General features: G+C 39.9%; 1 long non-coding RNA gene across 1 annotated transcript; it reads left to right on the top strand.

Moving 5' to 3' along the window:
• The first annotated feature begins 5,414 nt into the window (after window positions 1-5,414).
• Window positions 5,415-13,582, top strand: LOC309793468. Its single transcript, XR_014291914.1, has 4 exons — window positions 5,415-5,516; window positions 6,850-6,930; window positions 12,886-12,957; window positions 13,504-13,582. It is a non-coding gene; the product is annotated as an uncharacterized lncRNA (long non-coding RNA).
• Window positions 13,583-15,990: the final 2,408 nt, after the last annotated feature.

Genomic DNA, 15,990 nt, shown 5'->3' with positions numbered 1-15,990 from the left:
TCCAGTATGTTTGTGTGTGGGGAGGTGAGGGAGTGGGATTTCTCTTTTTTCCTTTCTTTCTGAAACTCAACTTTTCAGACACATCATCACTTTTCTAAGCCACTAAAGCCCTGGGCAGATTTTTTCTGCCTGACAATATAGGTTTTTATCTTAGGCAATACCTGACAGCACCTTAAAACTTTAGAATTTGAGAACTGACCGCCTGCCAAGAAGCTTAGGAGGAAGGAAAATTAGTTAGTTTTTGTTGTGGTTGTTGTTAATAATTTGTTATGTGCTAAAATATTCCTTCAAATACAAATGTCTTCTGGCCTTCAGTTATCCCAAGAAAATCATTGTCTAAAGATTGAAATAAACCCTTGTGTAAATATTCAGTCCTTTGCCTCCTATAGAAGGGCCTGAGCAGAAAAAGTTAATGTAGATCCCTAGAAAGGGGATTCCGATTGGTACTGAGTTTTTTCCTAGAATCCATGGCACTTGGGCTTAGGGTTTTAACTCAGAGGCAGAGCTGTTAGCGAATGGAGTGGAGGAGGCTCCACCATCCACCTGAGTGGGTGATGGTTGAGGAGAGGCCAGATCATCTGCACTACCGCCAAATCTATGTCACTGTATGAATCCAGCCCTTTACGCACAGGAGAGCAGGGTCTGTAGCAGTGCAGCCTCAGCTTGTCCATTTGAAATCTGTGAGTAGTATGAGACTTGTGCACGTTCTTGGTTTCCATTTCCCATCGAATGTTTTAGGAACTTCCAGAATAGATCTGAGCAGTCAAAATGTGCCATGCCAGGCTATACCTACAACAGAGACATTCACCCGTACCCCAGTGTTGTGCCTGCCCTTAATCACTAAGATAATGATCTAAGAATCACAGATGCATTTTTAGTTTTACACACATAACCTAGAAATCAGTTATTCAGACAGGCATTTTACATTCATCTGTTTTGGTTGGATTTAGGGTCATTATCATTCCTTATGGAAAGGAAGGTAACCCAGAAGCTTGCTATTCAGAAGGCTATGACAGATGCCTTCCAGAAACTGCTGATTGTGGCTTTAGGTAAGACCTTTTTGATTGTCCTTGAAGTACTTCAGTTTCAGTGAGCAAGTAAAGTTACTTGAAAAGTTAATTGGATGAAAATAATGGTTAGCGAAAACATTACATATTCTTTCATTCACCAGGTGCTTTCACAGCAGCAGTCTTAAATTTGTTCTTTGTGGCATTTATGAGAAAAATGACAGCAAATATTATTGTCCCCAGTGTTTAGATGTAGAGTGACTTGCCACAGTTCCTACAGAAAGCGTTTGATCCCGTTCTTCCCCAATTGCTTGCTTATCTTCCAGAATAGTGCAGTGATGATAAGCCTTGGGCACCTGCGTTTGAGTCCTAACTTCGTCTCTTAGATTTTGTTGTTGTCGTTGTTGTTGCAATTTTAGGCTTTTCTAGCCAGAGGCATTGGAAGGTATTTAATATCTCTAAGCTGCAATTTCTTTATCTGCAAATAGGACTAGTAATACAGCTTATCACCTAATGGAGGCTATTGTAAGAGTAAATGAGATGATGAATGTAAAAAGCTTAGAACTATGCCTGAAACATAGTAAGCAGAGAAAATATATTGACTATTATTATTATCGTTTTTTTCTTGTTGAAGAGTTTATCAGATGATGTTTTTGAAATCAGTTTAATTTCAGTTTTCATTTCTGATATATTGGGTGAATATGATTCTTATATAATAATTGGCTACGTTTTTGTGAGCCTTGAAAGTGGTCATGCTATTGAATAGTGTTGATTGTGTTCCCTATCGAGTTATACAGCGGTGAGAATGTCACAGGCTGTGCCCAAAGGAAACTTTATGATGAGTAGATTCCCGGAACAGAATTGCTCCCCTGCTTCACAGCCCTGCAGGCTTAGAGAAAATCCGAGCAAAGTTGTCAGAGACCTTATTTGCTTGTAAGAGTTGACCCTGGATTGGTCTTGGCCTTCCAGCCTGGGCAGTCCTTCCAGTGAAGTTTGACTTCCCTGGTCATCAGGCAGAATCTCCATCAGCTGTCAACTCTGGGTAACAACCTTTAAGAACCAAACTAAATGTCTGGGTTGTTTGTCCCTAATATGCCAAGGTATTCCTTATATGTACTCCAAACTCCTTAGACCAAAAAGCCTGGTGGCTCTAGCTTGCCTTGAGGAAAGCTGTATTGTCCAAAAGGTACATGGGCTAGTTTCTGCCAGTAGAGTGTTCAAATGCTGTCTCTCTCTGTCTCTGTCTCCAAAGCTTTGTTCATTGTATCTGGTAGAAGTTTGGTCCCAAGGAGTAGGCACTTGCCTTGCTTCTAATATGAAGTATCTATTATAGTCCAGTGGTATCTCTCCAGGTTTGAACTCATTTTGACCCCCACCTAATGCCTTCCTATTTCATTGTATTGTGATTGAACATTTTTGTTTCCACAGCTTTTAATTTCTATGTCATTATTCCTTAGTTCTTATTTCTAAGATCATAAAGGTTTTTGAACCAAAGTTGATACTTCTTATATATTTTTTCACAACTAATTATGATAAAAACTGGAGTGTCAGATGAGGGAACTTCTAGGAAAATGCTCTTATTTTCTGCTTTTAGAAATCAAAAGAATGTCTAATTATTGGGTGCTACCATTGTATACAGGAAGTTTTAGAGCAAGAAAACTTCTGAATTGATCCTTGTTAACTTTATTTCAGAAATTGGTAAAACAGCCGTGGCATATAGACTCTGTGAAGAGGTCACAGATGCTAGAACCAAAGAGGAACTACAGGATTTAATTCAAGTATGTGTATGTGGAGATACAAACTCAAGGGGTACACAGCCAGTGTAGCCATAATTCAAAACAAGCAGCAGGATTTGGAAGACTTTGGCATGTCTACTCAGCTCTGTCTTCCTTAGGAAAATGTGAAACTCTGAAACTGCTTTTTTTTTTTTTTTTTTGCGGTACATGGGCCTCTCACTGCTGTGGCCTCTCCCGTTGTGGAGCACAGGCTCCAGACGTGCAGGCTCAGCGGCCATGGCTCACGGGCCCAGTCGCTCCGCGGCATGTGGGATCTTCCCAGACCGGGGCACGAACCCGTGTCCCCTGCCTTGGCAAGCGGACTCTCAACCACTGCACAACCAGGGAAGCCCTGAAACTGCTTTTGAGGCAGGGAATTTCTAGGACTTTTCCAAGTCCCGAGCCTTGTCTCTGGCCCATTGGAAGTTTGGAGAGCAGGATTGAGGGCCATCAGTGTACGTCTACAGTTGTGGACACAGGAGAAGACACAGGCCCTTTAGAACTCCCCTCAAATAGAATTGCAGGGATTTGGGAACAAAGTAACTATGGCCTTAAGTGTGATTATGCTACAGTGTTTTAAAACTATTCATGCCTTTCAAGTAAGGTATATTACCCAGATCTCAGCATCTCATATATATCTTGTGTTAAATATTTTGCCGAAGCACCTTTCTGTAAACCAATTATATGGATGCCTCGAATTAGGGATTAAGTTGTCAACGTAATTTCTAAAAGAAAACATTAATGTACTGTATATAGGATTTTTATTAAAAAGGAGCAAAAAATGTGTTTCATGTCATTGAGGGCTTATTTTGGGGCTAGTTTTCTGATTATTTAACTCACCCCAATGTTGCAAAGTTTGTTTTGAAGGGAAGAAAGTAGAGAAAGAAAAGGTGGTTATGTTCTGAAAAATGTAGAAATTTTGAAAGTTTTTCCTGTACAAAATAATTATTTTAATTCAATTGAAATCAGTCAAGGAAACTTCAAACGTATCCATGTTTGGACATTAAGAAGTCTAGCTTCCTGTGAAATGTGAGAGGAAAGGACTCCGTATTGATAGTAAAGATTTCGGAAAACTGATTGTAACAACAGATCCATTCCTAAATGAGGCCAATCTTGGAATCAGTTCCATTGAGAAACCATTATGTGCCAGGCACTGGAAATAAGATGAAGCTCCTTCTCTCTTGGAGTTTAGGTGTTACAGGTGTACCAGACAATTAAAAAGGACTAAAATTAAATAGATTATGAAAAGGACTGTGAAGAAAGTAAACTGGGTGCTAGTTACAGTATTTGGAGAAAACTACTTCACATGCTGACTTTAACATTCTAAGTGTCTTCTCCATGTCTGCACACAGGGTAGACCTCTGAAAAGTGACACAGTAGTTTTTTCTAGATTAATGGTTCTGTTGAGACAAGGTGGGATGGGGGAAGTTTTCCCATGCTAATATAAAGGGCCATTCGCTTGGTTTTAGACACTCTTTCCCAGAATGAATTGCTCACTTGCCCCAAACCCCTCCTACAGAAGTTCTGGAGTCATCACTGATTCAGTGGTAACCTCTGATGACAGAGTGGTGAATTAATAATGAGACGTGAATACTGAGAGTTTGGAGGAAATGGCAACATTTTAGAATAATTGTAAGGTGTGTTCCCCTCCCGCCACCCTGACTGGTGCTCATTTTGCAGGTCAGCTACTTTTCTTGTCAGCCCTGTAGCCAAAGGGAGGAAGAATGTCTCTCAGACTTCAGCTTCGAGGAGGAAGAGTTTAGATGCCAGAACTGGACTAGCACTTTTGAATTTCCCAGAATGCCACATCCTGTGGTTTCCTCGGGAAGCTCTGCATCCTTCCCAACCCCCCTCCACCCCTGGGCTGCTGGAGTTCGGGGCCACTGGGGTCTGCAGCCCAAATCCCGCCTCATTGTTTGGGGCCTGGGAGGGCAGGGCGGGGTTGGGAAGGGGGCCCGGCAGGAGGTAATTGTCTCCTTTGCAAGGGGAAGGGTGGCTTGTGCCCTGGGGACTCTGGGAAAAAGGCTCACTCTGGTGGCGTGCATTGGATCTCCGCGGGAGCCTAATAAAGGTGGAGTAAATACAGATGTCATAAATAACGGGTGGGACGTTAGGTGAGGGAGGGACACGTGGTTGCTAACGGTTGCTAACCGTGAGCCCTGTGTTGCAGCGCTGGCATAACGGTTCAGTTCGGCTCTGAAGGAGGATGTGGCTCTGGCTTCTCGCTGGCCTGGGTCGCTGTGCCTGGGAGCCGCCACATGTTATGTCCTGGCTGTGCCTCTGTGTTGCTGCTGCACCCCACGGCTCCTCCTCACATGGCAACGACTGTGGCTTCTAGTCCAGGCAGTTCAGCCTCTGGAGTGGGCCCTGGGCCGCGTCCAGGTGACCCCCTAACCCCCGCGCCTGACCGAGACTTGGTCTTCATACACCTCAGACAGCCCTCCCAAATTGCCCCTTGCCCTTACACCCCTGGCAGAAGCCGGGGGCTTTAATTACTTGACGTCCTCGTCTCCAGTCCAGATGTTGGCCCTGCCTCATCAGGAGTTGAGTGAGACTGAGGCTCCATACCCGGACACGGATTCCGTTGTAGAGCTGCCTATAGGGCCAGATCAGTTTGCTGTTCCACATCAGTATCTGAATAACGAGCAAATCCAACATCAAAAGCTCCCAGAGGCGGTTCCAGTGCTAGAGTGGGATCAGAATCAGCCCTTGGTTCTGCCTCCTCGACACAAAAGTAAGACTAAACACATAGGTCTAGATCAGGCTGAAGGTCACCAATCATTTGAAATACTTGTTCCACCTCTAGGTAGTAAGAGCTCAAAACCAATGAGCTTTATTGTTTCACCCCCAAACCTGAAGAAAGATCTAGTTCAGCATCGACGGCTTGCCAAAGTTGTTGTTGGAACTATAGGCCAATTTGAAAAAAAACACTCAGTGTCTAGAACAACAGTTGCAGGGTGATTATTTACATCCAAGTATGGAGGCCTTTTATCCTGAGGAGAGAATACCTAGGGATTTTCTGGGGAGCCCAGATGAACTTCCAGAGCCCCATGAGGAAGCTGAAATGTCTGCATCCCAGCAGGGGGCGCAAACTCGTCATCCAGAGCTCACTGAGGAGGCTGAGTCTTTACCTCATCAAGAGGCCCCTGCTCAGCATCCACAGACCCCTGAGGACGTTGAATCTTTTTCACCCCAGGCAGAGGCCCAGGCTCAGCATGCAGAGCCCACTGAAGAGGTAGAACCACCTCCACTTCCGCAGGAGGCTCCCTCTCAGCCTTCAGAGGCCCCTGAGGAACTAGAAACTTCAAGTCCTCAGGAGGCCCTCGCCCGGCCTTTGGAGACACTTAAGGAGGTTGTAGTTTGACCATGTGTTCATCATGGGGTAAATGAAGCTCAGCAGTCACACTTGTACAATGTCACTGTTAAATCTCTGGCTCTGGCACTTCCCATAAATCCACAGGTCACTAAAGAGGTTGAACCTTCTCCAGTCCAGCAGAAGACCCCATCTCAGCCTCCAGAGCTCCTTAAGGAAGTTGTAGCTCAGTCTCCATTGTATCCCGAGGTGACAGTTCCAGCACAGAGCAGGATCATGCTGAGCATCCAACATCACCCAGTATCAAGAGCAGTGGTTCTCAACCAGGGTGATTTTGCACACAGGTGACATTTGGTAGTGTCTGGAGACAGTTTTGCTTGTCAGAACTGTATATGCTACTGGCATCTAGTGGACAGAGACCAGAGATGCTACTAAACATCCAACAGTGTACAGGAGAGCCTCCCACAGCAAAGAATTATCCAGCCCAAAGTGTCAATAGTGCTGCCTAGCTAGAGAAATAAAGATGACTTAACACAAGTATTTAATGAGCATTTAGTATTTTGTATCTACTGCACCACATATATAATCATGAAAGTATAAATCATAATATCTCCCACAGTGAGATTTCTTTAGTGTATGGAGGGAGTAGTGATGTTATGTTTCATCATATATAAATTAGAATTATTGCCAAAGGATAAATGTTCTGAAAGAATATCTATTTTTCTAATTCTTTTGCTTGTGTCTTTTTTTGTAGAAATCTTGGTTGCAATTTACTCCCAGAACTGAGCTTTGGAACGTTTCAGGCCTGGCATGGAATGCAGTTTTTACACAAGTTGTAAGTGAAATAGAAGATGAATACATGTAAACAACTGTGTGTAAAAACAATCATGCAGTTATTGGTTAGCTGGGTGTAAGTAAGCCCAGTATGAATTCTGGAAAGTATGTCTTGAGAGCCATTTATTTTTTTTTTCAAATGAGGAAACTAAGGTACAAAGAGGCCAAGAGACTTGTTTAACTCATATATATGAAAGGCTCTGCTTTCCATAGTACTGATCTTTGGCATGGTCAATTAAAGGCACCAAACAAAAACACTCAGATTAGCATTGTCATGGAATCCCACGGATGCCTCTCCAATATGCGAATGGTCCAGGAACTTCCACTTTTGAATTTCACTTTGATTCCTTTTCATGTGCAAAGTTCCTAACTGCTTAAAATGTATGCAACACAGAGCTGCAGAGAACTAAGTTTAGCAGGGTGTGGTTCAGTGGGTGTGAGTGCTTCCCCAACCATCATTAGCTCTTTTAAATGGTAAAGCAGAAAGAATTCCTGAACACCCACCACAGGGCTCTCCCCAGCCACCCAGAACATTATTTTTCAAAAAAGCATATATTGCTGAAGTGAATTATCTGTGGCCAATAGGAACCTTTGAGGTATGGAAAAAGACGTTGTTTGTGTTCAGCTGTAGTGTGAAAAATATAAAGAAAAGACTTTGCTGCGGCTTAATTCAATATATTTTCTTTGCTGACTACTCTTCAATAAGAAGTGTGGGTTTTACACCCCTTCAGCTCAAAACTTCTCTGATTTCTCATGACACAAGGAAATGATAGTGGGTACGTTCAATGGCCCGAAGGCGATTTTAGACTCAAGGTAAAGAGCTCTTCTACACCTGGCTTTGGAAAAGACTCTCTTACCTGTCTTGTGGTTCAGAAATCCAGTTTCACACAGTTCCCACATTTTGGGTTAATGAAGGTGTTGAGGCTGTGTCTGGAGCTGGATTAACAATTCCTGCAGATGCCTATCTTTAGCGGCCTCCTTCCTTTCCCTTGTTAGTTTGCTGACGCCTACCTTGGGGAGAGAGCACCAAGGGTCGATTTTTCTTTTGTTAGCACACCAGAGAGCAGGCTCGTGAGGTCCCTTCACCAGGAGGTTTTAGTAGTGTCAGTACAACGTCTGAAACTCACCACTTTTCCTAAACATCCTAGAACACCAAGAGTTCCTTATAAGAATCAGAGTTTCACTATAGTTAATGTAGGCAACACAGGAAAATACATTGTGGAAATAAATAAATAAATCACAGTTTAAAAATTAATGAATTCATTCCAAAACTTTCACTGAGTGCGTTGCCCACTGTCTGTGAACACTGTACTAAGTGCTGGGGATACAAAGACGCATAGGGCAGGGACTTTGTCCCCAAGAAGCTTTCATACTGGAAGGAGAAATATGGATGTCGATGGGAAAACATATATGAGAGCCATTCTAGCATCTATGTAGCAGGGTAACAAGGAGAGGGAGGGGGGTGATGAAGTAGAAAATGGGTGGTAGGTTAGAAAAGATTTGTAATGGAAGAGGCACCAACTTGTTCCTTTGGAATTTGTGCTCCTCTTAAATGACAGAAAAAGGTAGTGAAAGAATTAGAGCTATCTGGTGTTGTAAATAAATTAGTACTGTACTCCGAAAACTCATTCACAGTTGCTTTCAAAAGATTGTCACAGTATAGTAAGTCTTTGTTTTGGACTAAGTCTTTCTAATAGACAAAGCTAATTTGCTTCAGGAAACATTTGCCATGGTGAGATATAAACTTTATTGCATCTCTTACCAAAGGCAAGCCACCAAGGGAAGATGCCACCCTCGAGTTAAATCATTTTACTACCTATAGTGACATATTACTGGGGTGTTTATAAGTTGCCTGCATTAAATAAGTTTGGAAAAGGGCCCCAGCTGAGGTGGATTTATCATGAATGCAAAGAACCTTAGGCTTCAGGGCTCCTCACTTGCATAGGTCCCTTCCAAGGTCTTGAGAGGGGTCCTAGCGATTTTTCTATTTATAACTTTGCATGTTTTTATTAGATAGGATTTCCCAAAGTAGATGAGGTTCAGGCCCCACAAAACCTTGATTCATCACCGGGTGTCAGGTAATTATAAGTCAGTAGGTTTCTTGAATGAAGCCTCTATGTTATTGAGAAATATCAGGTAAAGTAGTTAGCAGTGTGGTAGTCTATTTTAAATCCGAAATCTACCTCAAAGATGAGCCAAGAGCTTATTAATAAAGTACCACTTTTTGAATGGTGGTAGTAATCATATCTCTTTCAGATAAAATCAGGAATGAAATATACTATGGAAAACCGGCAGTGGTTGATAATCCTAAATGTTAAGTATGCTTTTTTTCTCTGACTGTAAAGTGTTTCTCCTTCATTCACCTATGCACGTCCAGACTGTTGGCTTATTTTTAAAAATTCTTTTAGTCACTTCATTGGATCTAACAATACAAGCTCCATGATTTTAGAAACTGAAGGACTCTACAATGTAGAAAGGCTATATAACTTAACCAGACAGAGCACATTCACATGCTGGCTTGTCCGTGGTACATCAATATTGTACCAAGAACATAAGCACGAAGAGAGAATAAGAGGAAAATCAAAGCCTTATCCCTATTGAATTATTTACCCCATTGTTGAGAATATCAGTGCGGGAGGTGTGGCCACACTATGAAGGCAAATTGAGCTGCGGTCACAGAGCCGCCCTAATGCTCCCCCAGTCAGCTAGCATTGGTTTCCTTTACATAGCTATGTACACACAAAAGCTTACACACTTGAGGGTGTTGTCCTCACTTTTTGCTATGTACTAGAATCCTGGCAGCTTCTCAGATTTAGAAAGGCATAAACACTAAAAGCAAAAATAACTTGGGTCTGCCCTTTGGGGTGGTTCAGGGTGGCTGTTTTATTTGTAATAGTTCAAAATTTTGAGATTGTCACACCTAGCAACTACTATACTTTTCTTCTCCCCACTGCATCTTATTCTTCCCACCTGTAGTATTTTCTCCCATTCTATATGTTTATTCACTTTCTTGATAGTGTCCTTTGAAGCACAAACTTTTTAGTTTTTATAAAATCCAATTCATCTATTTTTCCTTTGGTTGTTTGTGCTTCTGGTATCATATCTAAGAAACTGTTGTCTAAAGCAAGGTCATAAAGATTTACTCCTGTGTTTTCTTCTAAGAGTTTTATAGCCTTAGCGCTGACATTTGGATATTTGATCCATTTGGAGTTAATTTTCATATACGGTGTGAAGCTTCATTATTTTGTGTGTGGATGTACAGTTGTCCCAGCATCATTTGAAAAGACTGTTCTTTCCACATTGAATTGTTTTGGCACCCTTGTTGAAAATCAATAGACCATAAATATGAGGGTTTATTTCTATATTGTCAATTCTGTTCCATTGATTTACATGTCTGTTCTTATTCCAGTACCACACTGTGATTGCAGTAGCTTTGAACTGAGTTTTGAAACCAGGATGTGTGAGTCCTCCCACTTTGTTCTTTACCGACATTGTTTTGGTTATTCTGTTTCCTTGAATTGCCATAGGAATTTTAGAAAGAGCTTGGCAATTTCTGGAAAGAAGTCAGCTGGGATTTTGTTAGGAATTGCAATGGAACCATAGGTCGATTTGGGAAGTAGTGAAACTTTAATAAGATTATCTTCCAGTCGATGAATCCAGCATGTCTTTATACTTATTTAGATCTTCTTCAATTTCTTTCAACAGTTTTGTACTTTTCAGTGTGAATCTTGCACTTACTTGGTAAAATATTCCCCTAAGTATTATATTTGTTTTGATGCTGTTCCACATGGAATTGTTTTCTAAATTCCATTTTTCGATTACTCATTGCTGGTGTGGAGAAATAATGTTGATCTTATATCCTACAACCTTGCTGAACTCATTTATTAATGCTAACAGTTATTCTCCTAGATGCCCAGGAATATGTCTTGTGGTCTTCCAGTTTCCCAGGAATACATTGGAATATTGCAAAGTGTCTGTGGACATCTCATTCCTCAGCTTTTCTTTTAAAGCTTTGCGGTTGGGTTGTTTTTTGCCCCAAACTGTTATCCATTGCCTCATGCCACCGCCATGTTAAAATATTTGCTTGAAAATGTTTTCCAGAAATGCCACCTGAGCAGAGGCTTTTCTCACTAGACAGCCCTCAGTCAGGTCAAAGGCAAGCCTTTCAAGTGAGGTCTTCCAGGGGACCACCAGACATGTACAACAATGACAGTTCTTTGGGGATGAGGCTTTGAAGGACCTCCCAGTCCATGCTGCTCGTTCTGGTACCAGGGATGTGGGCTGTTTTTCAAGGCTACCACTGGCATGGAGACCAAAGGTCGAGGGCAAGTTAAAGCAGCACAGATCTCGTTGTTCTTACAGAAATTAATTTGTTTTCCTTGAATAACTTGCTCCCCCATTTACTGCCAGCGTGTTGGTTAAATTCCCAGAGTTCAGAAGACGTTGATTCTGACCATTTTTCCAGTTTTGTTGTTGTTATTGTTGCTTCCATGCGGGGATGAATTTTCAGATGTCCTTCCTCCATCATTTTTACTGATTTTCCTGCAATTTAAAAAAAAATCTATAAAGTCTCAATGGCCATAGGCTAATTAAATATTTATCACGAGAGATGATTAAGGAAAAAATAAATAAAAAGAGAAATAAATAAATAAATAAAAAGAGAAAATATAATTCTCATAGAGGCTTTCCCAGATGGGTAGATGAAGTTTGAAAAGGTATTTCTATATTTAGTGCTGTCAAAATTAAGGTTAAAGTAACAGATGTTTCAAAAAAAAAAAAAAAACCCTTTTTTTTCATTCAGATTAAACACAGGCTTTAGAGTCAGAACTGAGTTCAAATTCCAGCTCTGCTTCTTACGAGCTTGATGACTTAAGACAAGTTATGTAACTTCTCTGTGCCTCAGTTTCCTCATTTGTACAATTGTGTAATATATATATCACATAAGGTTACTGTGAGGATGAAATGTTAAATGCTGATCACATATGCATGGCAACCCAAAAGATATTAGTTTTGATAATTATCTTTATAATATTCTGCAAAAGTACACTAATAATTCTTGAGTAGAGTTAACCTAAAGTCAGATATTCTTTTCTTTCTTCCTGTTTCTTTTTGTTTTTTTTTTCCCCCTTATTTGTTTTAAAGAACTAAGGGGAAAAAAAAGAAAGAAAGAAAGAACTATGAAGAAAATCTATTCCAACATTTTGGAATAAAATTTTGTTCCTCAAAATTAATTTGTTTATTTTATTGATATATAAACAAAATGTTATTTATTTATTCAGCAAACATTTATTAAATGCCTAGTAACTATTAGGCACTATGTCAGGCACAGGAATAATAATGACAATAAAGTGTGGTCCCTGCTCTCAAGTTGCTGACAATCTAGGAGAGTGACAAGTAAACAGTTGATTACATACACAGTAACAAAGGCTATGGCACAAGAATACACACGGGACTATGTGATGGGAGTATGGCTTTCACCAGTTCCTCTTGGATTTCTCTCTTCTTTGGCTCCAGAACCAAGGAATTAGCCTTATTTTTGTCTTTAGCTGGGTAGTTTAAATCATGAAATTTTTCAAACTTTGTAGAGATGAAAGAAAAACACCTTGAATTATGGAGGACACTAGAAATAGTACTTTTTTACAGAGCAAGGGCTTCCTACCGGCATAGTCACTTCGAGGGTTTTTAACGTGAAAAGTACTTTGGCATATTTTTTCTTTGCTAGCCACTTTTTTTCTATTTTATTGTTTGTTTGTTTGTTTCTCTTCTCCACTTTATCATCTAGAGACCTGGGTAGTTCCCAGTGAAAGAGTGTTTTACAGATTCTAAGGGTGATTTATAGGTAAAGACAGAAAATGATTTTTTTTAACCTTCAAGTTCCATACCCAAAAAAATGACTATAAACTTTCATGGAAGTAATTGAAAATGCAGATAATTTTAATTCCATTCCACTTTTCAGAATTCTCAATCGTAATCCTTTGCCAACAGTTGAAGATTCTTGTCTTTTTAAAGTGCCAGCATTAAACTCTTTGTAAGTATTGTAACAGTTTCATGGCTCATGAGATAATTTCTGCTCCTTTTGACTTTCGTCAAAAATTGAGTACTTTGGCTAAACAGTCATAATTTAGATTTTAACTGGGTTATTGAAAATAAGAGTTATTGGCAAAGAAAAGGATTAAGAAAGAATATATATGGGTAAGAGAGCCAGCAGAGGATGAGAAGAGTGTTGAAGAACACATATAGATATGGAACATGAAGATGCATATAGGAATAGTATTTATCCAAGAAAGCAAAAAGGAATAAGGGGTACATTATTTTTTTAAAAAAAGAGTGATCAAAAGAGGTAGATGCAATTGAAAATGAGAAGTGAGGCTAATAGAAAATGATTGTACTGTTCAGCACCAAGGTCATTAATTTGATGATGCAAATTTAAATTTCTTCAAAAGGAGCTCTTTGGAATTATCATCTATGGCAAGTAAGAAGCCAAAGTGGAAGTAATCCCATGTTACGTATCTTTTTCAGTTTAGAAATTTTGTCTTTGGGTTTTATATCATGCATGTTTGGGCTTCTCCTTCAGAGACATGGGAACAGCACAAGTGTCACTTACAGCAATTGAAAGCATCCTCATGATGACCCTTGAATTGGAAACACTGTAAGTTGATTTTTCTTACATTGATTTTCACTCAATTGTATTTTTAGGTTTGTTTGATTATCTTCTTAAGTCAGGTTTATTTATGTATAATTTTCATTTAACAAACTTCACTCTTTTTAAATATACAGTGTGATGTGTTTTGACAAACGTATAGTTCTGTAGCCACCACCACATTTGAGGTAAAGAAAACTTCTGCACTCCCAAAAGACCCCCCATGTCCCTCTGTAGTCAATCCATCCTCCTGTCACTACCAGCCCCTGGCAACCACCAATCTGATTTTTGTCCGTATAATGTTGCCTTTTCCAGAATATTTGATAAATGAAATCATGTGGTATGTAGCTTTTTGTTTTTGGCTTCTTTCACTTAGCCAGTCTCTTTGGAGATTCATCTGTTTTGTTGCACCTGTCAGTAGCTCATTCCTTTTGAGCGCTGAGCAGTATTCTAGTTGTGTGGATACGCAGTCATCGTTTGATGAACATTTGAGTTTCTTCTAGTTTTTTGGCTATTATGAACAAAGCCTCTGAAAACCCTCACATGTGTGTGTGAACATATGTCTTGTGTGAGCATATGTTTTCATTTCTTTGGGGTAAAATACCTCAGGGTGGGATTGCTTCATCATATGCTAAGTGCCTATTGAACTTTTTAAGAAACTGCTGAACTGTTTTCTAAAGTGCCTGTGCCATGTTGCTTTCCCACAAGCAGTCTATGAGAGTTGCAGATGCCCTACATCTTCACCTGATCCTTATATTTGTTTTATAAAAAATTTTAGCCTTTCTAGTAGGTGTGTAGTTGAATCTCATGGTTTTTGCCACATTTTGCATTTCTGTAATAGGTGATGATGCTGAGTGTCTATTCATGTGCAAATATCTTTTTAAATGAAGTGTCTCTTCAAATCCATTTTGAATTGGATATTTGTATTGAGATTTAAGAGTGCTTTATATAAAAAGCAATGGAAAAAGTCCTTGCTCTCAGATATGTGTTTAGTAAATATCTTCTCCCAGATTGTGACTTACCTTCATTATATTAAAGTGTCTCTGAAAACTAGAAGTGTTAATTTTTTTTTGATGAACTCTAATTTAGCAATTTTTCTTAATTTTTCATATTTATTTAATTTATTTATTTGGTTGTGCTGGGTCTGAGTTGCGGCAGATGGGCCCCTTAGTTGCAGCCCATGGGCTTCTTAGATCTGGCGTACGAACTCATAGTTGAGGCATGCATGTGGGACCTAGTTCCCTGACCAGGGGTCGAACCCGGGCCCCCAGCATTGGGAACTCGGAGTCTTAACCACCAGGGAAATCCCTTAGCAATTTTTCTTAGATGGTTTCTGCTTTTTTGTGTCTTAATCTAAGAAATCTTTCTCTGAGACCCCACTGTCTAACCCCAAATCACAAAGATTTTCTCCTACGTTTTCTTCCAGACGTTGTATAGCTACATTTAGGTCTACAATTCATTTTGAGTTAATTTTCATATATGTTATGAGGGAAGGGTCAAGTTTTATTTTTTTGCGGTTTAAAAAACTATTTCTGTAGGACCCTATTGTGACAGTTTATTACACAACCTACTACACCTTAAATTGTGCCATCCCCCCTCCCATATGGCAAGCTAATAGAAACTTTCTGTTACGCCAAGGCTAGTTGAGGGGATTGCATGAGATTAGTATGCAGAAACGGCCCTGCATTTAGCAGTCTGTTCCAACCGTCTTTGTCAGGTCACCTGACAAATGACTGTCTTCACCGTGCCGTCACGCATTGGTCACTGCTCTAGCCTCATCTTCCTCAGCGTCCCACAGCATCTGCCACAATTGCGATCCCTCTCTTGTCAGCTACATGCCCTCCTCTCTGGATATTAAAAATTATTTCCCTGTGTAACGACGATACTGTTAATACACAGTATTGAAGAAATTAAATTCCTACACAATAATATTACCTAATAAAGTGTTGCTATTCAAATTTCCCCCATTGTCTCTCTTATATAATATCATTTCTTTTAACAGCTTTTTGAGGTATAATTGACATGCAGTAATCTGTGTTTACACACACACATACATACACACCATGAAGACATCACGAAAATCAAAATGTCCATCACCTCAGAAAGTTTCTTAATGTCTCTTTGTTATTCTTCCTTCCCATCGTTCCTTGCACTTCCCAATCGCCATGCAACCATTGATCTGCTTTCTGTTTGCATTTTCTAGAATTTTATGTAAATGAAATCATACAGTGTATACTTTTTTCTAACTGGCTTCTAACCCAGCATGATTATTTTAATCTTCATCCATATTGTTGTATATATCAGTAATTCATTTCTGTTTATTGCTGAATAGCATTCCTTTATATGGATGTACCACCATTTATGTATTGACCATTGATGGACATTTGAGTTGTTTCAGTCTTTGTCTATTACAGATAAAGT

Source organism: Mesoplodon mirus, assembly GCF_964341445.2.
Source record: "Mesoplodon mirus genome assembly, chromosome: 18".
NCBI lineage: Eukaryota > Metazoa > Chordata > Mammalia > Artiodactyla > Ziphiidae > Mesoplodon > Mesoplodon mirus.
This window is presented reverse-complemented; position numbering and strand designations above follow the sequence as displayed.